The following is a 16,368-nucleotide window of genomic DNA, read 5'->3' as shown; positions in this document are numbered from 1 at the left end:
GTTTATAAGTTTGAAGCATTGAAAGAAAATATTTAACACTAGAGGATTAAAGGAAACATCACATTTAACATTTAACATAGACTCACATTGAGTAATTTAAGCATTTAAAAGTAACATATTCACATTAGGTCAAAGAGTAGGTTATTTGTGTAATTGTTTGTCGCAGTGTGTGTGTTGGTCTAGGAATGAAAGGATGAAAGGAAATATTACATATATGTATTGTGACATCCCCAAAATCACGGCCAGAAAAGACCAATTTTGTTTATGCTTTATGAAAATCAGAGTACTTCATTTTATAAAAATGTTGCGGAATTTGTTCCCAGAAATACATGATAAATACGTTATTAAAACATTTTCGAAGAAACGTATTTTATTCATTTTAAAACGTTTGGGATGTCATCGTCAATACAGGAACAAAAGCATAAACAGAACTTACATTTATTTACACTAGTGATCTACATCTCTTTGATCTCTCAGTGTAATGTGACTTCATATGAACACCTGTGATATAAATAAACTGAGTGGGTCAGGTTGGGAAACCTGGTGAGTACATAGGGATTTCAATCCCACAATGTTATACCATATATATAGTTTAAGGTTCACAAAATATACAATTTCACCATACATATATATATAAACAACTCTTATCCCACCCCATCGATCCTCACAACGAGGCTATCCATACTCTCGGATCAGAAATGAACGAATTTACCAAATCCATACTCTCGGACTAGGGAAGAATGACTAATCCATACTCTCGGATTAAAGATGAATGATTATGCCTAATCCATACTCTCGGACTAGGGACATTAGCTAATCCATACTCTCAGATTAACGACGAATGATTATGCCTAATCCATACTCTCGGACTAGGGACAATGACTATGTCTAATCCATACTCCCGGATAAGTGACATATACTATCTTCTATTCTCTGAGTTTAACTCACTTGTACTCGTAAGAATATACTACCCAATATTCCTCATTTTTAATTTAGGTCTACTCTTTTTCCTAAATTATCAAATATAATCAGGTATGTTCTTTAACACGAATTTCAAGCAACATCAATTAACTCGCACATAAACATATAATTAATACTTCAATCAATACTTGTATCAAAATCATGTTCATGAAAGGGACTATGCACTCACCTGAAAGGTGGTGACTCAGCACTCGGACAGCGCTTCGATACTCTCAAAACAATTTCCTTCGATAAAACCTAGTACCAATACAACTAGGGTTTAGTTTAACGATAACCGCGACACATTAATCAGTTTGACTATTATTAAGCGTTAATAATGCTCAATATAACTCATAATAATAGCCCAGATAATTATTTTAAGGACCTACTAACATTCCTATAATTATTTGGAAGCTATATTAAAAATTGCGTAAGCGTAGCATACTTACAGCGAATTTTATCGAAAACCGGAACTTAATTGGAGCAGTGTTTCGAAACCGAAAAACTCCTTTTTCTCGGGACTCCGGGAGCCTCGGGGCTTCCCTAGGGTGCTAGGGGTTTAACTAGGGCTTAGGGGGGGGTTGGGGTTGTAGAGAGAGAAACTAGTGAGAGAAAGAAGTGGAAAATGGTGTGAGAAATGAAGAACCCTCGCTGCCTTTATATAGATGCGCGCCCTCGGTCGTACGCTGGGCGTACAGCAACACTACGCGGGGCGTAGTTCGGATAAGGGTGCCAGCTCGCAGCCAGCTGTTTCGCACACTAGTCGGATGGGAAGCGAAGGTACGCGGGGCGTACCGGTCCTCGTACGTGGGGCGTAATACAGAGCGACGTGTCGTGAATCCGAAGCGAAGCGTGATCAGCAAGCGACGGCCCTGATTGCGCCACGTCATCTCCCTCGCAACAGATTTCGCAAATTCACTTTCCGACTTCTAAAAATCATAACTTTCGCATACGAGCTCTGTTTTCGACGTTCTTTATATCCACGCGAAGGTGGGAACCTACTCTACAACTTTCGTTTAGACTTCGTTGGCTCATTTTGGCCCGATTTTAAATTTTATATTATTAACGGGCCGGGACAAGATTGGTCCGTTAAATCCTCATAACTTTTTCATCCGACATCCGTTTTCGCCCATCTTTTTCTCGTTACGCTACTCTCAACAAGATCTTCGATTCTCGTTCAGGTCGTGTCGGCTAAAACCTGCTCGATCTAATATTCGAATTTCGGGTTGTATACTGCTAGTCCGAAACTTCGACAAATCATAACTTCTTCATACGAAGTCAGATTTGGGCGTTCTTTTTATCGATGTTCTTATTCTAACATATTCTACGACTTTCGTTCAGATTGATTAGGCTAAATATCGCTCTATTGTAAATTCACTATTTACGCTTTTCGGTATCGTACCGGTTCCGTTGCGAAACTTCAACGGGTCATAACTTCTTCGTTATAACTCGGATTTCGGTGTTCTTTATATGTACGGAAAGCTTGTGTCATATTCTACAACTTGTTTAAGATTATTTATTCTAAATAATCTTTTGTCGAAAAGTCATTTTCGACTCCTATTGCCTCTAATTTGACTAGCCCGGATCTGCGGGCGTTACAATTATCTCCCCCTTAGGATGATTATGTCCCGGAATCATCAACGAAACAGGGCTCACATGATGACTCCATTTGTTATCTATTCGTCCTAAGTCATAACTTCGATGTTTCTTCGAACGTGTATCTAACTCTTAGACTCCTTGACTACAGGCGGTGCTCGATCTTGCATACGCCCTCTATCTCACGTTAGATTCCAAATTATGACCTTCAAGTCACAATCTCGATCCTTACTGGATATGAACTTAAGATAAGTTCTTTTATTAATACAATGGACCGATGTGTCATATTCTAATGTCCTGTCATCGTATGTTGCAATGCTTAGGCTCAGGTCTCTTAGAGTCAAATTCCAGAACAGTCTATACCTTCTTTCATGTTCTAGTCACATCTTAAAAAGGTAGCATCTCTAGCAACCCATCGTGATACTTCTACTGGTCGCTTTGATTAATTCTTTTGGCTTAATTCGGTGTTACATAGAACTTGGTCCACGTAACATACTCATCGTAGTCGGACTCAATTTGATATGACCACTCGGGTCGGAATATCAACAATCTTCTTGGTCATTACCGAAACAATGGTAACAACATACTTGAATAAAACGAAATCAATTACTGGTTCTTGGTAACCTTGTGACTTTCCCTGATCCAAGTGTGAGTCCTGTGCTTCCGGTAGTATAGGCCTCTACTACCATTCACACCTACTCATACTCGTCCCAAGTATTGTCCCGCAGTTTCTCCAAGTCACCATACAACAAATTAACACATCAGATAACAAAACAAAGGTTTTATATTATTTCTTGAAACTGTTACATAGGTGTTCAAGTTCACCCTAGACTATGCCTCTAATGGGCTACATCGTGAGGTACTATCTACACGATTACTCCATAACTCGATCCTCGGATGTCAAGCCTTCACTCTTGAACCCTTGCATTGTCATCTGCTTCGTCAAGGATCATTTGAAATGCTCTCGCCTTTGGCTTTGGTGGCACATTTGGCTTTGTAGCCCCTTCTCTCTTTGGGCAGTCTTGTTTGAAGTGTCCTTCTTCTCCACACTTAAAGAAGACTTCTCTCTTGTTTGTGCATTCGCTGGCGTAATGACCAGTCTTCCCGCATTTAAAGCATGTCGTATAATTAGAGCATTTCCCAATGTGCTTCTTTCTACACTTGTCACACCATTGCGTTCCTTCTTCAAACTTCGAGAATTTTCTCTTCTCGCTGGACCTTGAAGATCCTTCAAACTTTCTCTTCTCGCCAACCTCCATCTTGCTGGAGGCTCTTCCCTTGATCATATCTTCGACAGACTTGGCAGCCCAGATAGCTGCCTCCAGAGTAGGTGCCTGACGCACTGGCACTGCATACTCCCATGGAAGTCCCTTTGCGTACTTGTCGATTTTCGTCAGCTCATCCGGAACAAGATGCAAGGCAAACTCCATCTTTTCCGTGAAGTTGTTCGTGTATTCATCGATTGACATGCTTCCCTTCTTCAGGGCTAAAAACTGGTTCTCTAGCTCAAGCAGGTTTTGAGCTGAGCAGTACTTTCGTTTGAATTGCACCAGAAATTCTGCCCATGTCAGTTGCAGGGGCTCATTAGGGCTCAGAGTCTTCCCCAAGGTATTCCACCAACGTACAGCGCCTCCTCGAAACTGACGTACTGCAAATGTGGTCTGTAGCTTCCCTCTGCAACCGCATGTCATGAAGGCTAACTCCATCTCCGAGATCCAATCCATGACCCCGATCGGATCCTCCTTTCCAGTGAAAGTCGATGGCTTGCAAGTCAGAAAATCCTTGTACTTGCATCCATTCCTCTCGACCTCGTCATTTTGATTGTTCCTTCTAATCACTGGTGGATCAGCTTGACCAACGGTCCTGCTGTCGTTCCCTTCCTCAGACTGCCCGTCATTCAGCTCGGGCTGCTCAATAGGCATCGTAAGTTCCTCTCGAGCTTGTTGAAGTAAACGCCTTGTTTCCTCCATTTGACGATCCAACATCACCTGGATCATCGCTTGCACTCCGGCCATCGTTATTGGCTCAGCAGCGGCTACCATAACTGGTATCTGCTCGATCACTGGGGGTTGGTTTCTGTTCCTATTTGCGTTCACGTTTCCGCTACGGGTTCTTGCCATCTTGATCTACACACCGAATAAGGTGAATCTAGACCTTTACTTAGGATTGACGGTTAAATCATCCTTATCAATCCGAAACATTTATATGCTAGTTCTAATATCGTAGTTAAACGCTTAGAATCCTAAACACATAAGGTTTCCAGATCCGGTCGGCAACAGACCATAGATCCGAACAACTAACAGCATATCAGGCACAAGCATTTAGCACATAAAAGCATTTTAGGCATCATTCCTAAAATAAGCTAGTGCTCACACCTCACAATCATCGCTTAGCATTCTAAGTTTAAGTCTAGAAATAAATCCATATTCCTAGTTCGCTTAAACTAATGCTCTGATACCAACTGTGACATCCCCAAAATCACGGCCAGAAAAGACCGATTTTGTTTATGCTTTATGAAAATCAGAGTACTTCATTTTATAAAAAGGTTGCGGAATTTGTTCCCAGAAATACATGATAAATACGTTATTAAAACATTTTCGAAGAAACGTATTTTATTCATTTTAAAACGTTTGGTATGTCATCGTCAATACAGGAACAAAAGCATAAACAGAACTTACATTTATTTACACTAGTGATCTACATCTCTTTGATCTCTCAGTGTAATGTGACTTCATATGAACACCTGTCATATAAATAAACTGAGTGGGTCAGGTTGGGAAACCTGGTGAGTACATAGGGATTTCAATCCCACAATGTTATACCATATATATAGTTTAAAGTTCACAAAATATACAATTTCACCATACATATATATAAACAACTCTTATCCCACCCCATCGATCCTCACAACGAGGCTATCCATACTCTCGGATCAGAAATGAACGAATTTACCAAATCCATACTCTCGGACTAGGGAAGAATGACTAATCCATACTCTCGGATTAAAGATGAATGATTATGCCTAATCCATACTCTCGGACTAGGGATATTAGCTAATCCATACTCTCGGATTAACGACGAATGATTATGCCTAATCCATACTCTCGGACTAGGGACAATGACTATGTCTAATCCATACTCCCGGATAAGTGACATATACTATCTTCTATTCTCTGAGTTTAACTCACTTGTACTCGTAAGAATATACTACCCAATATTCCTCATATTTAATTTAGGTCTACTCCTTTTCCTAAATTATCAAATATAATCAGGTATGTTCTTTAACACGAATTTCAAGCAACATCAATTAACTCGCACATAAACATATAATTAATACTTCAATCAATACTTGTATCAAAATCATGTTCATGAAAGGGACTATGCACTCACCTGAAAGGTGGTGACTCAGCACTCGGACAGCGCTTCGATACTCTCAAAACAATTTCCTTCGATAAAACCTAGTACCGATACAACTAGGGTTTAGTTTAACGATAACCGTGACACATTAATCAGTTTGACTATTATTAAGCGTTAATAATGCTCAATATAACTCATAATAATAGCCCAAATAATTATTTTAAGGACCTAATAACATTCCTATAATTATTTGGAAGCTATATTAAAAATTGCGTAAGCGTAGCATACTTACAGCGAATTTTATCGAAAACCAGAACTTAATTGGAGCAGCGTTTCGAAACCGAAAAACTCCTTTTTCTCGGGACTCCGGGAGCCTCGGGGCTTCCCTAGGGTGCTAGGGGTTTAACTAGTGCTTAGGGGGGGTTGGGGTTGTAGAGAGAGAAACTAGTGAGAGAAAGAAGTGGAAAATGGTGTGAGAAATGAAGAACCCTCGCTGCCTTTATATAGATGCGCGCCCTCGGTCGTACGCTGGGCGTACAGCAACACTACGCGGGGCGTAGTTCGGATAAGGGTGCCAGCTCGCAGCCAGCTGTTTCGCACACTAGTCGGATGGGAAGCGAAGGTACGCGGGGCGTACCGGTCCTCGTATGCGGGGCGTAATACGAAGCGACGTGTCGTGAATCCGAAGCGAAGCGTGATCAGCAAGTGACGGCCCTGATTGCGCCACGTCATCTCCCTCGCAACAGATTTCGCAAATTCACTTTCCGACTTCTAAAAATCATAACTTTCGCATACGAGATCTGTTTTCGATGTTCTTTATATCCACGCGAAGGTGGGAACCTACTCTACAACTTTCGTTTAGACTTCGTTGGCTCATTTTGGCCCGATTTTAAATTTTATATTATTAACGGGCCGGGACACGATTGGTCCGTTAAATCCTCATAACTTTTTCATCCGACGTCCGTTTTCGCCCATCTTTTTCTCGTTATGCTACTCTCAACAAGATCTTCGATTCTCGTTCAGGTCGTGTCGGCTAAAACCCGCTCGATCTAATATTCGAATTTCGGGCTGTATATTGCTAGTCCGAAACTTCGAAAAATCATAACTTCTTCATACGAAGTCAGATTTGGGCGTTCTTTTTATCGATGTTCGTATTCTAACATATTCTACGACTTTCATTTAGATTGCTTAGGCTAAATCTCGCTCTATTGTAAATTCACTATTTACGCTTTTCGGTATCGTACCGGTTCCGTTGCGAAACTTCAACGGGTCATAACTTCTTCGTTATAACTCGGATTTTGGCGTTCTTTATATGTACGGAAAGCTTGTGTCATATTCTACAACTTGGTTAAGATTATTTATTCTAAATAATCTTTTGTCGAAAAGTCGTTTTCGACTCCTATTGCCTCTAATTTGACTAGCCCGGATCTGCGGGCGTTACATGTATTGTCGAGTAGAGTGTGGAATTCGATTGAAATGGGGAAGCCGATGTTGTGTACAGTGGAGATCAAATGATGAAAAGTGAAAATTGATTTCAAGTAGTAGCTCAACTGATCAAGTCTTCATGGTTGATTTAAGGAGTGAAGTCCTATGTCTTTGCCTCACAGGTGTAGGTCAATTTACAAAAAATAGGATGTAGTTTGACCATAACATCCAAGTCATCATGAGTACAGAAAGAGATGATTGAAAAACTCTATGTTGAAAATAACGGTTCTTGACCATAACAGCCATAGCATGTAGCGCCGCTATATAGGATGTAGTTTGACCATAACAGCCATAGCATGTAGCGTCGCTATATCGGTTATGGTTATCGTGGTAAATAGCGGTAAAAAGTGCTGCTAATTGCGTTGTCACGATTGAAAAACTCTATGTTGAAAATAACGGTTCTTGACCACTACGAAACACTATATTGTGTGATTGATAGCATAGTATGTTTATTTAGTGAATGACGATGTGCATAAAAGCATATATCAATTTACTTAAATCCTTCGATATCCACCTATCCGAACAATATGATTTTTTTTCTATTGTAAAACTTCCAAGGGTGAATCGTGTGCAATGTGTGTGTTTGATTGATCAAGCGAGGGAAATTAGTGTAACATCCCGAAATCCAGGTAAAACTATTAAACCCTTCCATTTTGTCATATTGTCAAGAGTGGTCCCTTGAGAGAATTCTTGTAACAAATGAGTACGATGGGCGTAATGGGGAGTACGTTGCGCGTACTCATGCGCTTAATTTGGATGCGGACTCGCTTGGGTACGCTGGGCGTAATGGTTCCAGATCCAAACCCTAAATGTTTGGCTTGTGCACTATTTAAAGGATGAAAAGGCTCATTTCTCAACCTCCATATCAGAGAGTGAAACCCTAAGAGAGAGCCTTCCATCGTCCATAGCTTGAGTGTGTGTATTTTGGAGCTAAAAGTGTTTTGGTGTGTTAATGAAGAAGAAGGAGAAGAGCTTGTGGAGGCCAGGGCTTGAAGTGCAAGGTTGGATCTAAGATCTTCATAGAAGGAGCTTCATCCAGAGGTATTAAGTTCAAAACTTTCCTCATTATTTGGTTTGATGTTGCATGGACCATTTCTAGGATTAAATGTCGCAAAGGTGGAGACTTTATGAATGTAATGTGCTCCATGGACCTAGATCTGTCCCATTTCAGTTGTATTTGTGTTATAGATCCATAAAGTTTCCATATTGGTCGTTGATATGAGATAATGCTTGAGTTATGAGCTCTCTAGAGTTTGGAAATGGAATATTATGAGTGATAGTCACTTGTATAGCCATGTAAAGGCTTAAAGTCACCAACTTTATGGATTAAGAGGCTTAGAATTGGTCATCTAGAAGTTGGACGTGGGTCCTAACTGTTTAAGACCCGAAAAGCTTAGAGTCTGAAATTGAGAGTTACGCGGGGCGTAAAGTCATTATGTGCGGCGTAAGATGTTGTGCACCCAGTTTCTGTGAAGACAACGGGTACGCCCATCATACATGTTTGGTATGCGCAGCGTAACCTAGAGAGTTGACTTTTGTTGACTTTTAGGGTTTGGTCAACTTTAGGGTCTTATAGCCGTGAGAAGGGTAAAATGGTCTTTTACCCTTCTGAGAGTACCAAGAGAGGGAATAGTCTAGCCTTGAGAGGTGTATTGATTAGAGTGTTTATTTCATATGATTAGGCGGAGGCTAGATTAGATTTTACCGAGTTCTAGATTACCGAGTTACCCGAGGTGAGTCTTCTCACTATACTTTACCTAGAGTGGTAATTAGAGTTGTATGACAGAGTATATTCTATAATGTTTGTGTGATTAAGATGCGTTGCATTATTTCTATATGATTTATGTTGTGTATGTTCCAGAGTTTACAAAGTTAGAACCGGAAGGTTCACAGAGTTAAAACCAGAGGGTCCACAGAGTTAGGACCAGACGGTCCATAGATTTGTACCCTCGAGTGGCTAATATGTGTTATATGTGGTATTTTGGGGAACTCACTAAGCATTTATGCTTACAATATTGTGTTATGTTTTTTAGGAACCAGTGAGGATCGCAGGAAGGCGCCAGCATGATCAGTACACAAACAAGGAATTTTTATGTATTATGATCTTGGTATTGTGTTTCTATGGTTGTTATATGACACAATGACATTTTTATAATATTTATGAATGAAAGTATATTTTGGAAAATGTAAAAATTGTTTTGAAAATTTGGGTGTTAGAAGTTGGTATCAGAGCCTTGGTTTGAGGGATTCGGGTGCACCTTCGAGCGTATCTGAACTCAAACTGAGGACTTGAGAGATTTTCAAAATAAAATTAACAATATTTTCTCAAAGAGTAAAAAGTTTTTGAAAGAGCAGAGTAGAGCAGTGTGTACGATCAGCCAGCACCTGAACAGTGATTTCCCAAAATACCCTTTACATTATGAGTTATGAGAAATGTTATGATATGATATACATGCTAGAATAGGCTAGGTATTCTTATTTGGACTAGAATGGCCTAATTTGTGATGCCTTAGCCTAGGGGTTTTGCTAGTAAATGCTTGAGAGCGAATAGATAGCAGCGAGGAGCTATGAGAGATCTGCTAGAGAGTAGACTATGCATAGTGGGAGTAGAGCACTTGGGACTTGTGATCCTAGGAGGAGGACTTGGGATGAATACTGATGCAGTGTGGATGGTAGTATTGGGCCCATACTACTGAAGACACCGAACCAGTGCACTCCAAGTAAGAATCCTTGGGATGTCGGGGAACGAGTAGGGTCAAGTCATTGAGTGCGTGTATGTTCGAGAAAGTCTCTAATATGTTTTATGTTGTATTTCATAGACATCATGGTTGGGACACACCACAGACCGGGGACCAAGGGGGTAAGCAATGAGGAGCTCCGCCAGATGATTCATGAGGAGGTGGCTGCAGCCATTTGTTCAGAGATTCCAAAGATGTTTGGGTCTATCAAGACCACTCTGATGGAGACTTTTGATGAGAGGTACGCGGCGGTTACTGAGGTTGTAGCAACCGAAGCTATTGTTGCTTCCAAACCTCAAGGTGGCGATTCGTTGTTGTTCCGGGAGTTCAGGAACACGAAACCACCAGAGTTTGATGGGATGTAGGATCCGATTGTTGCAATGAGATGGGTTTATGATATTGAGGGATGCTTCTATACGTTTTCATGTCCGGAGCATATGAGGGTCCGGTTCACGTTGAACCAGCTTCGCTTGGGAGCGAAGGACTGGTGGAAGTTTGTAACGGTGCACTTTTCGTCTGCTGAGCTTGCCACGGTGACCTGGGAGAGGTTCACCACTGTGTTTCGTGATGAGTATGTTCCCCTGGTGGAGAGGGAGCATTTGGACAAGGAGTTTCAGACCCTCAAGCAGGGTACTGAGTTTGTTACTGTGATCACCAGGATGTTCCATGAGAGGGCGATGTTCTGCCCTGAGCACGTGTCTACCGAGCAGGCACGTATGAGTCGGTATTTGAGTATTCTGAGGAGGGACATACGAGAGTTCATGGCGAACTCCTCATACCAGACATTTCTCGAGCTTCAGGAAAATGCTCGGAAGAGGGAGATAGAGCTAGAGCCTCAGGGGACGGATCGGCGACTGGATCAGTCCGAGCCGGCAGCCTAGCGGGCCAAGCCTGCCGATTCGAGATCAGGGAACCAGAAGGGTCGTACTTGTGTCAAGTGCGACAAGGGTCATGAGGGAGTGTGTAGAGCGGGGTCTTGCTACAAGTGTAGCAAGCAGGGGCATATGGCTAAGGATTGCCCCAAGGGATTTGCAGTCTTTTTTCACTTCAACTAGACTGGACACCAGAAGGCCGAGTGTCCTCACCTGTAGGGATCTGCCCCTGTTGCTATTCGAGCTACAGAGAGCCGACCGGTGAAGGCTGAGGCACCGAAGGCACGAGGGAGAGCTTTTCAGTTGACCGCGGAGGAGGTCTGCGCAACGTCCAATGTTGTGGCCGGTATGTATTCTTTCACGTATTTAATATGATGTTTATTATATGGTGTCTATATTATGTTATGTGTAGGTACTTTCCTTGTGTGTTATGTGCCTGCTTTGGTGTTATTTGACTCGGGTACGAGTCGGTCTTTTGTATCGTTAGCCTTTAGTCAGCACATCAGTATCCATCGAGAGGCGTTGAGTTTGCCACGAGAGAGTAGTGTTTGCCACGAGAGAGAAGTTTTTGCCACGGATGTGATTCGAGGATGTGTACTCGAGATCTCCGGCGTTGATTTTCCGATTGATTTGGTCCCGATTACTATGGGAGATGTCTGTGTCATTGTGAGTATGGACTGGTTGAGTAGATTTGGAGTGGTTATCGACTGCGAGCGACAACTGGTGACCATACGAGACCCTAGTGGGGGAGTTCTTATGGTTTATGGCGAGGGTACTTTTCCTGGGTCAACATTTTGTTCAGCTGCAAGAGCGAGGCAGAGTCTACAGCACGGCTGTAGTGGGTTTATGGATTATGTGGTTGATACAAGAGCAGGTGCAGAGATACCGAGATCGGTTGATGGGGTCCTGATAGTGCGTGAGTTACCAGATGTTTTCCCCGAGGAGTTGCTGGGTGTGCCTCCCGAGAGGCAGGTAGAGTTCCGTATCGATTTGGTTCCGGGGGCAGCGCCTATCGCTAAGGCGCCCTATTGCCTTGCAGCTCCAGAGATACAGGAGTTATCCGCGCAGCTTCGGGAGCTGCTGGGAAAGGGGTTTATACGGCTGAGTAGCTCGCCGTGGGGAGTACCGATCCTTTTTGTCAAGAAAAAGGATGGTTCACACCGGATGTGCATTGATAACCGGGAGTTGAACAAGCTGACGGTCAAGAACCGTAACCCTTTATTGACGATCGACGATTTGCTCGATCAGTTGTAGGGAGCGTCTTAGTTCTCCAAGATTGATTTGAGGTCTGGATATCATCAAATGAGGGTGCGTGATGAGGATATCCAGAAGACAGCATTCATGACTCGTTATGGGCATTACGAGTTCGTGGTGATGCCTTTCGGGCTCACCAATGCACCGGCGGCATTCATGGACATCATGAACAGGATGTGCAGGCCGATGTTGGATCGTTTAGTAACCATGTTCTTTGATGATATATTGGTGTATTCGAGATCTAGAGAGTAGCATGAGGAGCATTTGAGGGAGATCCTTGGAGTTCTGAGATCGGAGAGTCTTTACGCCAAATTCTCCAAGTGCGGTTTCTGGTTACGAGAGGTTCAGTTTCTAGGACACCTCGTCAACCAGAATGGAATATTGGTCGATCCAGCCAAGATCAAGGCGGTGATGAGCTGGGAGGTGTCAAGATCCGCTTCGGAGATCAGGAGTTTTCTAGGGCTGGCTGGCTATTATCGGAGATTTATCAAAGATTTCTCCAAGATTACGATTCCTCTCACCAAGTTGACTCGGAAGGGTGTAGCATTCAATTAGGGTCCAGAGCAGCAGACCTCGTTTAAGACACTTCGCCAGAAATTGTGCGAAGCCCCAGTGTTGGCCCTTCTAGAGGGAATTGAGGAATTTGTGGTATATTGTGACGCGTCGATATCGGGACTGGGTGTGGTGCTGATGCAGAGAGGGCATGTGATAGCATACGCTTCGAGGCAGCTGAAGCCTCATGAGATGAGGTATCCCACCCACGATCTGGAGTTAGGGGAAGTAGTGTTCGCCCTCAAGATCTAGCATCACTATTTGTATGGGGTTCGGTGTACTATATACATAGACCACAAGAGCTTGAAGTATTTGATGGATCAACCCAATCTGAATATGCGCTAGAGGAGATGGTTGGACGTGGTGAAGGATTATAAGTGTGAGATCCTGTACCACCTGGGCAAGGTTAACGTGGTAGTCGGTGCCTTGAGTCGTAGGATAGAGGGTGCCCTTTTGCGAGATGTTTGTTTGAGGTTGACAATGATGACCTCGGTGTTGGACACCATTTAGGAGGCCGAGGTAGCAGCCATGAGACTGGAAAACCGCAAGTGAGAGTCGGTGATCGGGCAGATATCTAAGTTCATTATTGATAGTCGGGGGCTTATGACCTTCCAGGGCTGGATTTGGGTGCCATTTGAGGGTGGGGCACGTGCCATTTTGATGGAGGAGGCGCACATGTTGAGGTTTTCGATCCATCTCGGGGCCACTAAGATGTATTGGGACTTGAAAATAGACTATTGGTGGCCTTGTATGAAGAGGGACGTGGCATAGTTTGTAGAGAGGTGTTTGACATGTCGTAGGGTTAAGGCCGAGCACCAGTGTCCACATGGCAATTTGTAGCCACTTATGGTTCCCCAGTGGAAGTGGGAACAAATTTCCATGGATTTTATCACCAAACTGCAGAGGACTGCGAGAGGCGTCGATGCAATTTGGGTGATTGTATACCGACTGACGAAGAGTGCTCATTTTCTTGCTATTAGTGAGAGCTCTTCCGCAGAGAGGCTGGCAGAGGTGTATGTGAGGGAGGTAGTATCGCGACATGGTGTACCAATCTCGATTGTGTCAAACCCAGATGTGAGTTTCACTTCCAGGTTTTGGAAGAAGTTCCATGAGGAGTTGGGTACTAGGCTGCATTTCAGTACCGCTTATCACCCACAGATGGACGGACAGAGTGAGTGGACGATTCAGACACTCGAGGACATGATTTGGGCATGTGTGTTGGACTTCAGAGGGAGTTGGGACACGTATCTGTGTTTCGCTGAGTTTTTTTATAACAACATCCACCATTCTAGTATCAGTATGCCTCCCTTTGAGTTATTGTATTGGCAGAGGTGTCAGACTCCCATCTGCTGGGGAGAGGTCGGGCAACGAGTGTTCGATAGCACTGAGTTAGTATAGCAGATACAACAAGTCAGGCAGAGATTGTTGACAACTCAGAGTCTCCAGAAGAGTTACGCGGATAGGCGACGATCCGAGCTCGAGTTTCAGGTCGGAGATTTTGTACTTCTGAAAGTGTCTCCTTGGAAAGGAGTGATCCGATTCAGGAAAAGGGGCAAGTGGGCGCCCCGGTACATTGGACCGTTCAGGGCGATTGCGAGGGTGGGCAAGGTAGCATATCGATTGGAGCTACCTGCAGAGTTGAGCCAGATTCATGATACCTTCCACGTGTCTCAGCTGAGGAAGTGTATAGCCGACGAGTCGGCGATAGTGTTGTTAGGGGATATCCAGGTGGACACAGGGCTGAATTATGTTGAGAGACCGATCGCAATCTTGGACCGGAAGGTCAAGGTTCTGAGGAACAAGGAGGTGCCTCTGGTTCAGGTCCAGTGGCAGCACCGAAAGGGGTCCAAGCTGACTTGGGAGACGGAGTGAGAGATGCGGGAGCAGCATCCTGAATTGTTTTTGGCATGAGACTTCGAGAGCGAAGTATGGTTCTAGTGGGGGAGAATTTTAACATCTTGAAATCCATGTAAAGCTTTTAAACCCTTCCATTTTGTCAAGTTGTTAATAGTGGTCCCTTGAGAGAATTCTTGTAGCAAATAAGTATGCTGGGCGTACTGGGGAGTACGTTGCGCGTACTCATGCGCTTAATTTGGACACAGACTCGCTTGGGTACGCTGGGCGTACCCAGGGTTACGCTGGGCGTAATGGGTCCAGATGCAAACCCTAAATTTTTGGCTTGTGCGCTATTTAAAGGATGCTAAGGCTCATTTCTCAACCTCCATATCAGAGAGTGAAACCCTAAGAGAGAGCCTTCCATCGTCCATAGCTTGAGTGTGTGTATTTTGGAGATAAAAGTGTTTTGGTGTGTTAGTGAAGAAGAAGGAGAATAGCTTGTGGAGGCTAGGGCTTGAAGGGCAAGGTTGGGTCGGAGATCTTCAGAGAAAGAAGCTTCATCCAGAGGTATATATTTCAAAACTTTCCTCCTTATTTGGTTTGATGTTACATGGACCATTTCTAGGGTTAAAAGTCCCAAAGGTGGAGACTTTATGAATGTAATGTGCTCCATGGACCTAGATCTGTCCCATTTCAGTTGCATTTGTGTTATAGATCCATAAACTTTCCATCTTGGTCGTTGATATGAAGTCATGCTTGAGTTATGAGCTCTGTAGAGTTGGGAAATGGAATATTATGAGTGATAGTGACTTGTCCAGCCATGCAAAGGCTTAAAGTCACCAACTTTATGGATTAAAAGGCTTAGAATTGGTCAGATCTAAAAGTTGGACGTGGGTCTTAACTGTTTAAGACCCGAAAAGCTTAGAGTCTGAAACTGGGAGTTACGCGGGGCGTAATCTCAGTACGCGCAGCGTAATGGGTCGTGCACCCCGTTTCTGTGAACACACCGGGTACGCCCAACGTACATGTTTGGTACGCGCAACGTAACCTGGAGAGTTGACTTTTGTTGACTTTTAGGGTTTGGTCAACTTTAGGGTCTTGGAGCCATGAGAGGGGTAAAATGGTCTTTTACCCTTCTGAGAGTACTAAGAGAGGGAATAGTCTAGCCTTGAGAGGTGTATTGATTAGAGTGTTTATTCATATGATTAGGCGGAGGCTAGATCAGATTTTACTGAGTTCGAGATTACTGAGTTACCCGAGGTGAGTCTTCTCACTATACTTTACCTGGAGTGGTAATTAGAGTTGTATGACAGAGTATCTTCTATGTTGTTTATGTGATTAAGATATGTTGCATTATTTATGTGTCATGTATGATGTGTAAGTTCCAGAGTTTACAGAGTTAAAACCGGAAGGTTCACAGAGTTAGGACCAGAGGTTCCACAGAGTTAGGATCAGAGGGTCCACAAAGTTATAGCCTCGAGTGGCTAATATGTGTTATATGTTGTATTTTGGGGAACTCAATAATCATTTATGCTTACAGAATTGTGTTATGTGTTTCAGGTACCAGTGAGGATCGCGGGAAGGCGCCGACATGATCAGTACACACAAGGAGTTTTTATGTATTATGATCTTGGGATTGTGTTTCTATGGTTGTTATATGATACAATGACATTTTTATAATATTTATGAATGAAAGTATGTTTTGGAAAATGTAAAAA

This window comes from Lactuca saligna, chromosome 8 (assembly GCF_052625555.1).
Source record: "Lactuca saligna cultivar CGN05327 chromosome 8, ASM5262555v1, whole genome shotgun sequence".
In the NCBI taxonomy this organism is placed as follows: Eukaryota; Viridiplantae; Streptophyta; class Magnoliopsida; order Asterales; family Asteraceae; genus Lactuca; species Lactuca saligna.
This window is presented reverse-complemented; position numbering follows the sequence as displayed.